Source organism: Poromitra crassiceps (genome assembly GCF_964638095.1).
Source record: "Poromitra crassiceps genome assembly, chromosome: 3".
NCBI classification, from domain to species: Eukaryota; Metazoa; Chordata; class Actinopteri; order Beryciformes; family Melamphaidae; genus Poromitra; species Poromitra crassiceps.
Window position 1 is genome coordinate 62719394 of NC_139625.1, and position 14816 is coordinate 62734209.

At 42.0% G+C, this 14816-nt stretch overlaps 1 protein-coding gene across 2 annotated transcripts in view; it reads right to left on the reverse strand.

Annotated features, from left to right (window-relative positions):
- Positions 1-13492, reverse strand: part of LOC310772947 (uncharacterized protein) — a 59507-nt gene extending 46015 nt beyond the window's left edge. For both annotated transcript variants that reach the window (XM_083632905.1, XM_083632904.1), the window contains exon 1: positions 13397-13492. The gene's annotated coding sequence lies outside the window, so the exon portion shown is untranslated. The remainder of the gene's footprint in view (positions 1-13396) is intronic.
- Positions 13493-14816: the final 1324 nt, after the last annotated feature.

Sequence of the window (14816 nt, forward strand, 5' to 3'; positions counted from 1 at the left end):
TTTCCTGAGTGAGTTCCCAGATGGTTATGTGAAGCAAACCATCTGGCAGTGTCAGGTTACAGTACACCTGAAGTATCCAAAGAGCACCTGTGTCTGATCACCAGAAAGACCCAACAGCGCTTTTACTACACTGTCTTCATGGGGGAAAATGCATACTTGAATCAGGAAATATTTCCTTTGAAGAGAGCTTATTCAACATGACAAGGGCTGTTTCCACATCCAAAGCTGTTCCACTATCTTGCAAAATAGGAACGGACCTGGGAGGCTTCTCAAACCTTTTCCAGCCTTTAGTTTGCCTTTGGATCTCTGAGTTTGCATGTCCATGACCTGTGTTGGTAACTCATTACAAAAGTAACATATTACATGTACTTTTAGCAGTAACTCAGTAATATAACTTATATGATTTCAGTAATATTAAACCAGTTACTTTGTCAAATAAAGCAAATTACGGGGCGGCTTTAGCTCAGGAGGTCGAGCGGGTCGGCCAATGACGCAAGGGTTGGCGGCTCAATCCCCGCTCCCTCCCAGCTGCTGTCGCTGTGTCCTTGGGCAAGACACCTAACTCTCCTTGCTCCCGATGGTGTGTAGGCACCCTGCGTGGCAGCCTGCCGCCATCGGTGTATGAATGGGTGAATGTAGACTACCTACTGATTGTAAAGCGCTTTGGATAAAAGCGCTATATAAATGCAGGCCATTTACCAAGTTACAAATTTAATTACTTTATTTTTTATTTTTTATCAAAGCATATTTAAATAAAGATACAATGATTTCCTAATCAAACTGTGTGTTTATGCAAATAACCACAGACAATAACAAAGGAAAAGGATAACATTTAGAATTTTGGATGGTTTACACTGACTTCAAGATGGTTGAAATTATTTTTTGGGATGTTCCGGGGCGGCGATGTCGTTCTGCTACTGCTGTTATTTTGGTGAAAGTAATCTGGTGAAAGTAATGCAAAAGTAGTGTAATAAGTAACGAGTTACTCTACACAGACAATATATTGTAAAGAAACATTACTTTCAAATGAAAGTATCTAGTAATATGTAGTACATTTTGAAAGTAACTTGCCCAACACTCCATGACATGTAATATACTATATCAAAACAAAACCACACCTTTCTGATTTACATGCATCCATGTGGTGCAATGTGTAGCCGGTGTGTTTCGTCTGCGTTGTGTTCAGGTTAATATATACTGTGTGGCGACACTTATGAGTCAGGAGGCAGCAGTAGTGGGTCTCAGAACTCTTTACTGTTCACAAAATAAATAAAACAATAAACTGTTGCATACACTGATACAAAATAAACAATAAACTATAAATAATAAGCGTTCTCAGGCAGAGACATCTCCGACACACCTGGTCTCGTTCCCATCTCCCATCCGACTGTCTGGAGCTGTGCGCATGTGCACAAAGCGACACACCCATCAGGGTGCGTTCACGCGCAACAACAACAGAATACATTCAACAAGACATTCACATACAAAACGAAGGAAAATGGTGGTGTTTTGGTTAAATTCATACATGAACCAAATTAAACCCGTTACAAATGCACACATTCCATGCATTGGATTAATTCAAATGTTGTGCTTATAAGGAACAATAGATTAAAATAAATCTTGATTTTTGTGATATTTTGATTTAAATAAGTCATTTGCACAAAGAGTGAGCAATGTTTCATTCCGGATAGAGAGGGTCATTGCACAATTGGGTTTGCTAGTTTGCCAGTTTTGTACTAGTGTAATACTTCAATAGTAAATTACTATTTTCAGTCTACTTGGCCAGTAACTCCACCACCTGATCACATTCATCTTACTATTTTTTTTAAATAGGATCCTTGCAGACAATTCTTCAGTTTGCAGCTGCACTCGTATTTTGTATATGTGATGGGGATCATGGAGCAGACCTAAATCAGAAAGACAAGGCAGCCCACAACGTGCAATGAGCTGCTTTCACTTATTCTATCTTCCATGCCAAAAATAAAGTAAATGCTTACAAGGTGTAACCCCCCCTCTCTCTCCAAGCCTTTGCTGTCTCTCTCCTCATATGATCCATCTGATAAAAACATGCCCCATCTCCGAAAAAACAGACGCACTGTAAAACAGCCACAAATTGCACAACCTAGGTACTAAAGCAGGCTATAAGTGGTCAAATGAAAACTTCCTGAGTAGGGGTATCTGGTAAATATTGAGAGCTGGGAGCCCTCAAATATAATTTGAAAATGACTAGGTGGTGATTATATGTTGCGTTGGGAAATGGATTTCTTACTGAATTTATTGCTGACGTTTTGACTCTTTGACGCTTTTACCAGAGGATTTTCTAACTCACATTTTAGCACTTCGGACGTGGACTAATGATCAGTCATGAGGTTTTTAGGAGGCTATACATTTGCAAAATGTCCTACATTCTTCCATGTGTCAGTTGATTTATTGAGAACATAAAATGGCCAAGTATCATTTAGGGCTCGCTGCAAAACGACTGCATCGTCTGATAGTAATGCGACTATGACGACCTAACCTGGGAAATTTAATGTGTTATGCAGTCACACTATAAAATATGCCACTCATAGAAAAAATATGACCTTCACTTCCCTACTGTCCAGATGGTGTTTTCTGTCTCAATGGGGGATGGATAGCCAAGCACCACTGCTACAGCTACGTTACTTATACTATAAGAGATATTGTGGAATAAATCTGCAAAATTAAAGCGATATTTCACTTTGGTGGAACAATTACATTTCTCTCACACACTATTGTTGAAGTTTAAAACAATCACAGCAAAGCAGCTGATTCCATTTTCATATTTTTCAATGTGATTTTTTTCTTTTTGCAGTTATCTATGGACATCTGGAAAAACTGCCTGAATACCCGTGATGACAACGGATCCCCGGGGTAGATCATATCAGAGATGTACTGCTTCTGACTTGCTGTGTAGGTGTGTAAGAGACAGCACTTCTCTTCTGGAAATTGCTCAGAAACCCCCTTATTGTCAATATACCTAGGAAAACCATACATCCTGAATGCCTGAGGTGTCCTACAGTATAGGGACCCCTTTGAAAATGGCCATGCCAAATTTTCACTCGCCAAAATTTAGCCTAACTTTGGAGCGTTATTTAGCCCCCTTGCTGACAACCTAGCATGACATATATTTGGTACCAAATATATTTGGCATATTTGGTAGGTCTTCTAGTTCCATATGATAGCAGTAGCTTCACTCTAGCTTTAGAAATGAGCCAGCTGAAGCCTCTGAAAGACAGTAATGTTGGCCCATGTTGAAAAGAGAGGGGGACATGTCCCCCCCTGTACCTATGGACCTTTCGCCCTTTAGAGCAGTGGTTCTCAAATGGGGGTCCGGGGACCCCCAGGGGTCCGTGGCACTTTGCCAGGGGGTCCGCGAAAAATTTTCGCCGAAATAAAAAATAGAAACTTATTTTTTGGTTGCAAAAGCTTCATAGTTCAACAAAAATATGTTATGCTTTCAATCTAAATGGATGGATTACATCATGGATTACATTCTAATCTAACAAACATATCAATGTAAAAGTCAAGCACATTACTGTGGAAACAATTCAATCCAAAATCACAAATCAGAATGAGGGGGTCCCCGGTATATTTTCTATCTTGTAAGGGGTCCTTGGCTGAAAAACATTTGAGAACCTCTGCTTTAGAGACATTAGCCTAAAACATCACTCTAGCTTGCTTGCATTCAGAGAAATGTGATTCAATGCAAAGTCTGTTTTCATATTTGCGAACTTTTTGAATGAACCTGCAAAGTACGCTTTCACTGGAATCAATCTGGGCATGTGTGTAAGGAGGAGACCTACCACCTGTTCAATCTAATGAAAATCATGCCTTGTGTCATTTTCAGCACATCTGTGTTTCTATGAAGAGACTCCACGTGGTTTATAACAGTGTGGGCTATAAATCCCATTCTCAGGTGACATGGATTGGAAGCTGCGCTGCTCTGCACAGTAGCAGGAAGAGCGCAGAGACACATGGGCTCAGATCACAGCTCAGAGTGCAGCTGTGGGATCCAGAGGCACATTCCCTGAGAGCTACATCAACACATCCTATAAGGGCCGACAGACAGAGACACGATCAAGAGACATTATCAAGAGTGGCACTAATAACAAATGAGAGACATTAACAAATCAAACATTAGGAATCTAGCAGACAACAGATACATATTTGCTCTCGTGTCTTTCAGTTGGTCATGAGAAAAAGAGCCCATCTGAACTCAAGTGCAAGGGTTCATGAAAGGGTCAACCACCAATATTTGCTGCTCTCACGACCCCTTGCCACCACAACTCACTTTCATTTTGCAAACCACACTTCTAATTCTAAAATATTCAAACATGGCAAAATGGACCCAAACTACAGTATGTATAGATGATTTAATTCTCTGTAGGGTTGTACTTTTATCTGCACTCGAAATGATGGTAAGTTCAAGGTCTCATCATTCTATCTCAGTCAACTATTAACATTGCAACAACTACGTTTTTTATTGTTCCATAGCACCAAACCATATGGACTTGATACGGTTGCTGGTCAATACCAATGAATCAACGCTTATTGGCTGAGTGCTGAGATATGTTTCCATTCTGTTCCTGGAGATATTGTTCAAGATTGTTATCGGACAACAGTGTTATGTGAGGAGTTGGAGAGACAAAGCTCCCATCATCTCCAGCCAATGCTGTCAGCCTCTTCCAACAGTGTTAAGGAGAGAAGACTCAGCTGCCCTCGGGGCCTTGGACCACACACACACACACACACACACACACACACACACACACACACACACACACACACACACACACACACACACACACACACACACACACACACACACACACACACACACACACACACACACGCGCGCGCGCGCGCGCGCATTTGTGAGGACCAGAGGAAAGAGTACAGACAAATCCTACTTTTTAGTTAAAGTTTACTCAAGTACAAGTACAAGTCCAGGAAATTACTCAAGTAAGAGTAAAAAAGTAGCCTATTTAAAAGTACTCAAAGTAGTCAAGTAAAAGTACATTTGCGTTGGGTAGAGGTTAGATTCTCTGCTCAAACCTGACCCGGCCAATGAGTCGGGGCCGGGTGGGGGCCGAATTCCCCCCCTATTCCTCAGACCCGGGCCATGCTCGTGGTCAGATATAAGGCCCTTTCTTTTTCTTTTTTATAATTTTATAATCAGAATGTTATATGTAGGCCTACATTGTAACCTTATCAATTCATGAGATTGAACAGACAACACAGATATAGTTTTTAGACAAACAGCCAACTTACTAAGACAATTTCGGATTCGGGCCGGGCTTGGCTCAGACAGAACATGCTCGGGTCGGGCTTGTTTTTTTGGGCCTGATCTAAGCTATAATTTGGCGTTACTTTAAAAAATATATATATTTTAATGATGTACCCCAATACATTTCACACATTTAACATGTTACGTGTTACCTAAGCTGTCCCTGTCTTTGTCTGTCTTGTCTTTCATTTGTTCAGATGCAGTCCCAATGCTACTGTGCTGTTTTCATAGTGTGCAAAACAAAAATCTAAATTTACTCATTTACTCAGTGTACATTTCAAAATACTCAAGTAGATTATCTAATATTAAAATGACTCAAGTAAAGAGTAAAAGTATAGCATTATAAAAATACTTGAAAAATACAAATCCTCAAAAAAACTACTCAAGTACATGTACTTGAGTACTTTTACTTGAGTACTTTCCACCTCTGGTGTGGACCTCCTTTGACTACAATCATTTCCTAAACTGCAAACTCTAAGTTGACCAACAAGTCAATTTCTCCAAAAAGTCCCTATAGTCTAAACCCAGATCCAAACCCTCAACTACCCATGTGAGGACCAACAAAATATCCTCACCTTCCTCATCTTTTTTTTTTTATCATTGCGAACAGGGGTGTAGTGGTAAATAATGTACAGAGGTGGGCCAACTATCCAAGGTGAGTAGTTTACCCACCTTGTTTCCCCTCACTGACTGATACAGATGATCTGAAAATAGACTACATGAGTAAACTCTGCCTCATTTCAAAGAGATGAGTAAACTGTGTTTACTTGCGTTTACCCTCGACTACGCCCCTGATTGTGAAGGCATCTGTTGCTCTTAAGTAGCCTATAGAAACACAAGCATACTGTACCTCAGGGGCATTATGCAAGCCAAAATTCTGAGGGGGCAACATTCGGTGGCAACCAAGGTTGCCAGCGAAAGATTTTGGTGGCGACAGGGGGGGAATTTTGTCATTTTAGGGGCAAGGCCATCTGGCCTTTGGCGTCGCAATTTTTTTTATTTTTAGGCCACATGCCAGGGCACAAAGTCAATTGCTCTGTTGACATCGTGAAAAGTGATTTTTCTGAAATGTGTGTTAAAATGAGCCAATTACACATCCTTTGCATAAGGCAGGATAAGGGTTAATGTACGACGAGGTGTACATTATCAGAAATTAATGGATGACGCCTCTGTCAAAGAAACAAAACAAGACCATTAATTTATATTTGCATGCGTTTCTTGAGCTAAATCTTGCTTCACCCAAAATGTTATTCACAGATATACTGTTTTGCATAATGCAAATTATTTTAAAGAACTGCATCTTGACCTGGAGACATCAAATGGAATTCAATGTTTTGCTAGTTTTTTTAGATACCCCTACCCGAGGTAGAAAAAACATTTTGAAAAAAGAAAAGAAACAATCACGTGTGTTTTTTTATGCCAAAAACTGCATCGGATTAGCATAAAGTGTGCATGTCTGTAAAGGAGAGACTCAGCGGTAGCCTAGGTAAACCCAGCCACCACGTGACCTGCTCTCTCAGTTCCCAGTCACTAGCGTCTAGACTCCTGGCCATTCACAACGATTTCTGGGCCGATTGAAAGACCCGCGCAGACCCGCAGCCACCCCGCAGCCAATGAGTGACGGCGTGACTGCCAACATCAGTCCTGCCGTGATCGGCCAATCAGAGAGTGCGTCTTTGTCAATGACGTGTAACAGCTGCAGCGGCTTAGCACTACCTAGCCGTTAGCATTTGGCCTCTCTAAAGCATAGCTCCCGAGCTAGCTACTAGCTGGCTAGCTATATGGCTATGCAACTACGTGAGGAAATTCAAGTGAAAACAGCTGTTGAGGTTGAGGTCTGTTGATCAAAATAACACCTAGCGTTATCGAAATCGGATTTTAGCGGACTACAAGCCAGGGCTTCAGAGCTGATCACCTGGACACATTTTATGGCGAAATTATCTGATAAACTTGTCTGTGCTGCTCTGTGGTGATCAGCTAATGTCTTCATAGCATTGTGATTATGATTTAATGCATTATGGAAGATAAACGCTGGTTTAACATAATTAAAATAATTCCCTACCAAACATGTAAAGTGACGCTTCTGGGCAGTAGACCATTTGGGCATAACATTATGTAATGTGACATGAGATCACCACATTTCAATAAATATAACGTTTTTGCACATTTGAATGCTGCTGGTCGTTTGTTTAATGCTGTATATATTGGATATTTAAAGCTGATACACAACACAATTGTGTTGAGGTAATTCTGCAAAGCTCAGTTAAAAATATAACATGTAACACTTTACACAATCAAATCTAACTTATTCACAGCAATACACAGTCCAGTAGTACAGTGGGCTAATTGTTTGAATTATATCGAAATATATTTGCATGGTGTAGCATGTAATGCAGATAATGTAGCTAGATACTCTGACACAGAAAGGCAGACAAGCTAGCAGCAGGGATCTTGTCACACTGATTCCAGATAAACTCCTCTGTCTAGCCAGCTATACAATATTGATCAAAATAACACCTATCGAAATCGGATTTTAGCGGACCATACAAGCCGGGGCTTCAGAGCTGATCACCTGGACACATTTTACGGCGAAATTATCTGATAAACTTGTCTGTGCAGCTCTGTGGTGATCAGCTAATGTCTTCGCATTGTGATTATGATTTAATGCATTATGGAAGATAAACGCTGGAAGGCTGGGTAGCATTAGCTGACGTCATCCAGGCTACAGTAACATTAGGCTATTATAGTTATGAAACGCTGATTCAAACGTTACAATAATAAGACACAATAGGAGCCAGTTACCCTACTGTAGATAGAGAGTAATTTCAGACCACCAGATATCACCATATTTATGTTATTAAATGCTGTAACGTTAACGGTAATTCTCATGTGTATGGTTTATTTATAAGCATTCATTGATTGAAGCAGAGTGCTGGTCGGTTAAGTTTCTCTGTAGTCATGTCCTCTGCTCCAATCTTCGTTCGTAGTTTCTTCTGTCTCTCGTCCAGCAGCTGCAGATGTCATCATTATCCACGTTATTGATTATTATTTATAAAAAAAATCTCGTGTAAATATTTTGTGAACGCACCAATAGTTAGAGAAGGAAACCTCTCTTTGCATTTTATTTTTTAATAAAAGTAGGCTACTTGTGATATCTCACGTGGTCGATCATCATTGCAAATTTATGTGAACAGCTAGGTTTAATGACAAATATGGAATATCACCCAAGGAAATACCACGGTTTAATGCCAACAGATAAACCATACAGATTTGTTGTAATTGTGAACACATAAGGGAGCAAAGACATGGTTTTCAAATATAACACAATGTACAACTTTTATTCAAAGACAGGATTGAAAAATATAGGTCACTTGTATTCACTTCAGTAATGTCAGGTCTCAGTCGCATTCACGCTAACCTCTTAACGTCTAGCTATAGCTAGGTTACATCTGGATTATGTATAATATACAGAATTAAAAAACCTCACTTCCAACAATTAACTAGCCTGCACTAACTACTGCACAGTAACGTGTACAAATATTGAACGCAACAGTCTCGTTCTGGAGCGAACCCCTCAGCTGAATTCACGTTGGAATATGATATCAAGGCTTGATACATTTGATTGTAGCTACTCATACAGCCGTGTGGAGCTTATCTAGCTAGGTTGCATCTGGAATATGATATCAAGCCAGTAATGTAGCTAGCTAGCGTTAAATAGGTTTATCTGTAACCACGCTGAAATGTGAGGGCATTAACGTTAATATTTCTAGCTAGGTCAAACACACCTTAACGTTATGAGTGTGGCCGTTTTTGATTAACATTAAGTCCACGATCAAGTCTAGCATTTCGGTATATTCCTACCTCTTAACATCTAGCTAGCTAGGTTGGATCTGGAATATGATATCAAGGCTTGATACATTTGATTGTAGCTACTCATACAGCAGTGTGGCGCTTATCTAGCTAGGTTGCATCTGGAATATGATATCAAGCCAGTAATGTCAGGTCTCAGTCGCATTCACGCTAACCTCTTAACGTCTAGCTATAGCTAGGTTACATCTGGATTATGTATAATATACAGTATAATACTACGCTCACTACGTCATGACATTCACATTAACGCCTCCAAAAATCTACTGTAGCTAGCTAGCGTTAAATAGGTTTATCTGTAACCACGCTGAAATGTGAGGGCATTAACGTTAATATTTCAATTAGGTCAAACACACCTTACCGTTATGACTGCGGCCGTTTTTGATTAACATTAGCGTTAAGTCCATGATCAAATCTAGCATTTCGGTATATTCAGTGTGTGTGTGTGAAAAGGATGTTAGCATGCTAGCATTATTAGCACAGAATGTATACAGTCCATGGTACAACGTTAGGCCTTCAAGTCCTGAGGCGAACAGCACTGGAGGATGAAGTCTGCAGACTGGCATTCAGTGTCCAGCATAACAAGCACGCCTGTTTCCTCATCAGGTTGGCAGCAGCTGTATAGATGATGACTGTTCTTCACAGCCACAAATATCTCTCCAGATCTGCGGCCATCTGCAGCAGGGATCGAGGTTTGGGTCCGTGTAGACAGTTGAGTTGTCCTGTTCCTCTTTCATTCCCTGACCACCGTCACGCGATGTTCTCTCTTCTTGTAGCTGGTTGTAACCATTTGCGTGCTAGCAGTACTGAAATGAAAAGTGTTAGCTCATGCGCTAACAACAAAGGTCGCAGAGTGATGACGCCATCTGCTGCACTGCGCATGTGCTCTGTGCACTAAACTGGTTGGATGATGGTTGCGTAATGGAGTGGTCTATCGGGGGGGGCCCAACAACCACAGGAAATCGTTTAACAATGGTGGGAATCCAGACCATAGTGACTGAGAACAGGTCTGAGAGCAGGTCACGTGGGGGATGGGTTTACCCAGGCTAACTCAGCGGTACCCATAACCCATTCTCATTCAGATATCTTGAAGTCAAGGGACCCCTTTGAAAATGGCCAGGCCAGTTTTTCCATTCGCCAAAATTTTGACTAATTTTGGAGCTATATAGCTCGCTTTCCGACAAGCTAGCATGAGGTGGTTGGGTACCATCTCAATGGATGCCGTAGGTCTTCTAGTTTCATATGATACCAGTATCTTCACATTAGCTTTATGAGCCCGCTAGAGCCTCTGAAAGACATGTCAGCCGAGGATGTCCGCGAGGAGTTTAAGAGGTTAAAAAAGTGCAAGGGTACAATACTGCCTTCTAAAAATGTGCAGGGGACAACATGTCCCCTGTGTCCCCCCCATAAATTACATCCTTGGGCCGGACTCCAGGACCCTGCAGCTCTAGACTCTCTAAACTGGAGTTTCTTGACTTCATTTCCTCACATCTGCAGAACTGTGTTGTATTTTTCCAGGGTGCCGAGAATTAGAAGAACCCATGAGAGTATCTTACTGATGCCAACAGTCCTTTCAAATGTAGCCACTTATTTCATTCAATGTCAGTGTCAGGCAAAAACCAAGATTTCGCCGCACGTTAGTTGCCAAAAACGTATTGGAAACTACTGTACGGCCTTGCGGTGAATAATGCAGTGATACCCTGGCTTTATGCTGATTCACCCTGAGAGGGGCATTATGGCAATCAAGTGAAAACTATCAACAAGCTTATCTGCTGATTTGTTTGAGCTGCAGCCATTTTCCAGAATTTAGGATTATTTTTTCAAGGAATTTACTATCACTGATTGGCCCAAAGGGAGTGTGGTATATTTATGGCAGGTGATATGCTTATTGTGGGATTATTTTAACTGTGATTAACATCTGATCGTTATGAACAGCTAAACATGCTAAAAGAGAATAAACCAGTTTTTTACTTGGAAAATTTTATTTAGCAGAGAATGGAGTAACTGTATGTTTTTGAGGCATGTAAAAAAACTGAAAAGTATACAATCTTATTGTCATTTTATGCTTTCACTTAAATTTCTTGAATTTCCCGCACCAGAAATCCCATCCAAAAGGTACCAGGAAAAAATGACCACTTTCTTCATTATTATTCTAAGTAGCAGATACAGTATAAACACTTTGGGTATGTTTAACAATGATAAATCTTTGTATGATGATTCCCAACCTTGTTTAAGCAGGTTTAGTCACACACACTGTGCTTAAGATATCGCTGTGACCCCCAACATTTCCAACATTCACAACTTGTATGTTCACATGTGCCGTGTGCATTAACCAGCTGTTCTGAGATGGTGCATATTATACAGTAGGATTCTGTACAGGTACAGTAAAAAGCATTTGGCAGTAGTTTATTATTTCAAACTATCAGACATTTACCGGTAAGTAACAAGGAATGTTTATAGGGAACCCATCCAGGGCCATACGCAGGGTTTTTAGAAATAGCGAGGTCCAAATACCGCACTGGGAGGTTCGGGGGCATGCTCACCCAGAAATTGTTCGTGTTCCCTGATCTAAATCGGTGCATTTTAAGACGTTTGGAGAGCAAACATTGGATAACAATAAAACCATGTCAGTGCCAGTCGGCAGTATCTGTGTTTGTGTGTTAACCCGAAGAGTGGGCAGTAACCGTGTCCATCTAGACTCACTGAAATTACATGAATTAGCCTACATGAATGTTGATTGTTGATAACACACCATCATGTATGTGTGGTGATCTGCGAGAACCCTTCACATGTCGCTGCTACACACTGTTGGCAATGAGCATCCTTTTTTCCAGCCTGGTCTCCTCCAGTAGCTTTGCTTGCCTGGTCTCTCTCTCTCTCTCTCTGTCCACTGTGTGTCTCATGTGCTCTTTGTCTCAGCCTCCTTTTCCGTGTGCTTTTCACAACCTGCTCCCTGTCTCTGATATCATGTCTCTCTGCCTTCAACACTACATTATTTCATTCTTAAACATGAATGTTTGTGAAGTTATTTTTAGGTCGGACAAAATACAAAGGTCTGGATCTCTGTGACCTCAATGGTCGGTACGGCCATGAACCCATCTTCATCAAGGGTCAGGAACACATATGAGGTGCGAAGGCCTGGTCCGCCAAAGCTAAATCTCTAAGGAAAACCCTCACATTGAAAAAGGAAATCACTTTGGTTACATTCACACTATGTAAAGGATTTCCTGGCCGCAAAGCTTCCATCCCTCACACATTTTTCTGATCCAAGATGCTGCCAGAAATGCTCCTTCCTAAAACTTACTAGATTTTAACCCTGATTTTTCATTTTCTCTGATTTATGGGTGATACATTAAAAGGATACCCGTAACATTTTGAATTAAACTACAATACTTGTCTTCACTTGTCCCACCGAGGGGAAAGATTTGCACATTTTTCCTTTGGTTTCCCCTCAAACTGCACCGCTAACATTCCTCACTGACAAAGGGAGAGGGGAGACGGAGAAGCTCAGAGTGAGACGTGTTAGGTGTAGAAAAAACATGATGTCATGACACCCCATTACCAGGGGCTAAATCCTATCAACATGCTGTAGTAACACGATTTATTCTCCGCAGGTGTCTACTCTGGATTTCCTTTGGATTTGGCAAACATCGAACAGAATCGAGAGAGTTCGAAGTCTGTAGGCTCTCTGTGAAATAGATGTTTATGACATCTTTTTGGACACCAGAGAGGAAAGATTACTGAGGAGACCCTTGCTGCTTTTCGACCTCTCCATCCCCATGTCCCTTTCCTCAAACTCAGCTGCATCACTCACATATGGGACCTTCAAAAACAATCGAGTCCTTCCAGCCAAGGATCTGAAATTGGTGACACCTGGCGCCAAATCGCTTTCTTTTCCCTAAAGAATTCGGAGAGGGAGAACGATCCAACTCAAAGCATTCCAGTCAGACGCAGGAGATCAAGCCATGCAAGAAAAAACACACACCAGTAAACAGACTCATGTGCTGGACACACACACACACGCACACACACACACACACACACGCACGCACGCACGCACACACACACACACACACACACACACACACACACACACACACACACACACACACACACACACACACACACACACACACACACACACAAACACACTGGCAGCAGAAAAGGCCTTCAAAGCACTAAAAGCAGATCACGCTGTGCCGGGAGTGACCTGCCACTTACCTCTGTCAGGGAGCCACTGCTGCTGGGTGGATATCACAGGAGCTTGAGGAGTGTGCTGAACAGCAGCAGCCCCTGGTGTGGACTATAGGCTTTTATCTGCAGGTGGGTGGAGCTGCACGAGCCGAGGGAAGCACTGGGTCTGTGTGTGGATGTGTGTGAAAGAGAAAGAAAGGGGATCTGTGTGTGTGTGTGTGTGTGTGTGTGTGTGTGTGTGTGTGTGTGTGTGTGTGTGTGTGTGTGTGTGTGTGTGTGAATGAGAGGAAGAGAGAAGAGTGGGAGAGGGCCACTGGAGACAGAAGGAAACAGAGAAGAGAGAGACAGAGAGAGAGAGAGTTTCAAACCCTATCCATCACGAGGAGGAAGATCCTGGTTTGACTTGGAGCTGCGAGTGCATTCTTTGCACGCAGATAGCTCTATGGGCAGAGTCTCGTTTTGGTTAGCCAGCGCTGGCTGAGGTGGAGAGACTCACAGAGCAGAGTCTAGTCAGAGAGCAAGCCATTTCGTTTTATATTCAGCCTTAAAAATTTAGTTACATTTACAGTTTGATCCTAAATCCTCTTCTTCCCAAGGCAGTTTTCTCTAGAAGCAAGTGTCAATATCTAGAAAAGAAGGTAGACGGCAGACCACTCCACTGCCAAGACAATGGCATTTCATTCGAGAAAACTATTGAAACAACTTGATTTGCATTGGAGACAAGCCAAATGATATCTGGCCATTGGCCAGTAAAAGAAAGAAAAAGAAAGAAAAAGATTTAAGACTCAATACGGATGTAAAATCCATTGCACTGTGAGCAGCATGGGGTGTTCCTGGTTTGAATCCACAGCCTGGCTAACAGAATCTGGATAAGGAAGTAAGTAAAACATTAGGGTTGTGCTACAACCCAGGTTTTACGAGTGAGAACGAGAGCTCTCACTAGTGCCTACAACGCTGCGTAGCAGCACTATGGAAGACTGTAATTTTGCTCCAAAATTATTTTTCATTAAAACCTGACCACCCACCTTTAGGTGGCGTGGTGCCCCCCTGGGGCTGACATGGCCACCCACCTCACCCACGTGACTACGTCACGTCCTGTCAGCCCCAGGGTCCGCCACTCATTTCTTCCAGCCAGCTGAGATCCGACGCACCCCGTGACGCATCGACGCAGCAAGGCTGGGTAGTGAGAGCTCTCGTTCTCACTCGTAAAACCTGGGTTGTAGCACAACCCTAATGTTTTACTTCGTTTCGAACTCAAGCTCTCACTAGTGCCTTAATTCAACCGACCTTGCTGCCGGGAGCACCCCACAGGCCGACCCGGAAGGAACCGGTGAACCACGGCCATATGGCAACGTTCATGCCTGACCGTCTGACATATTAGAGTGGCAACGATACTACTTTCTTGCCACCGACAGCACCGCGTGCGCGAATTGCGAACCGGACACGT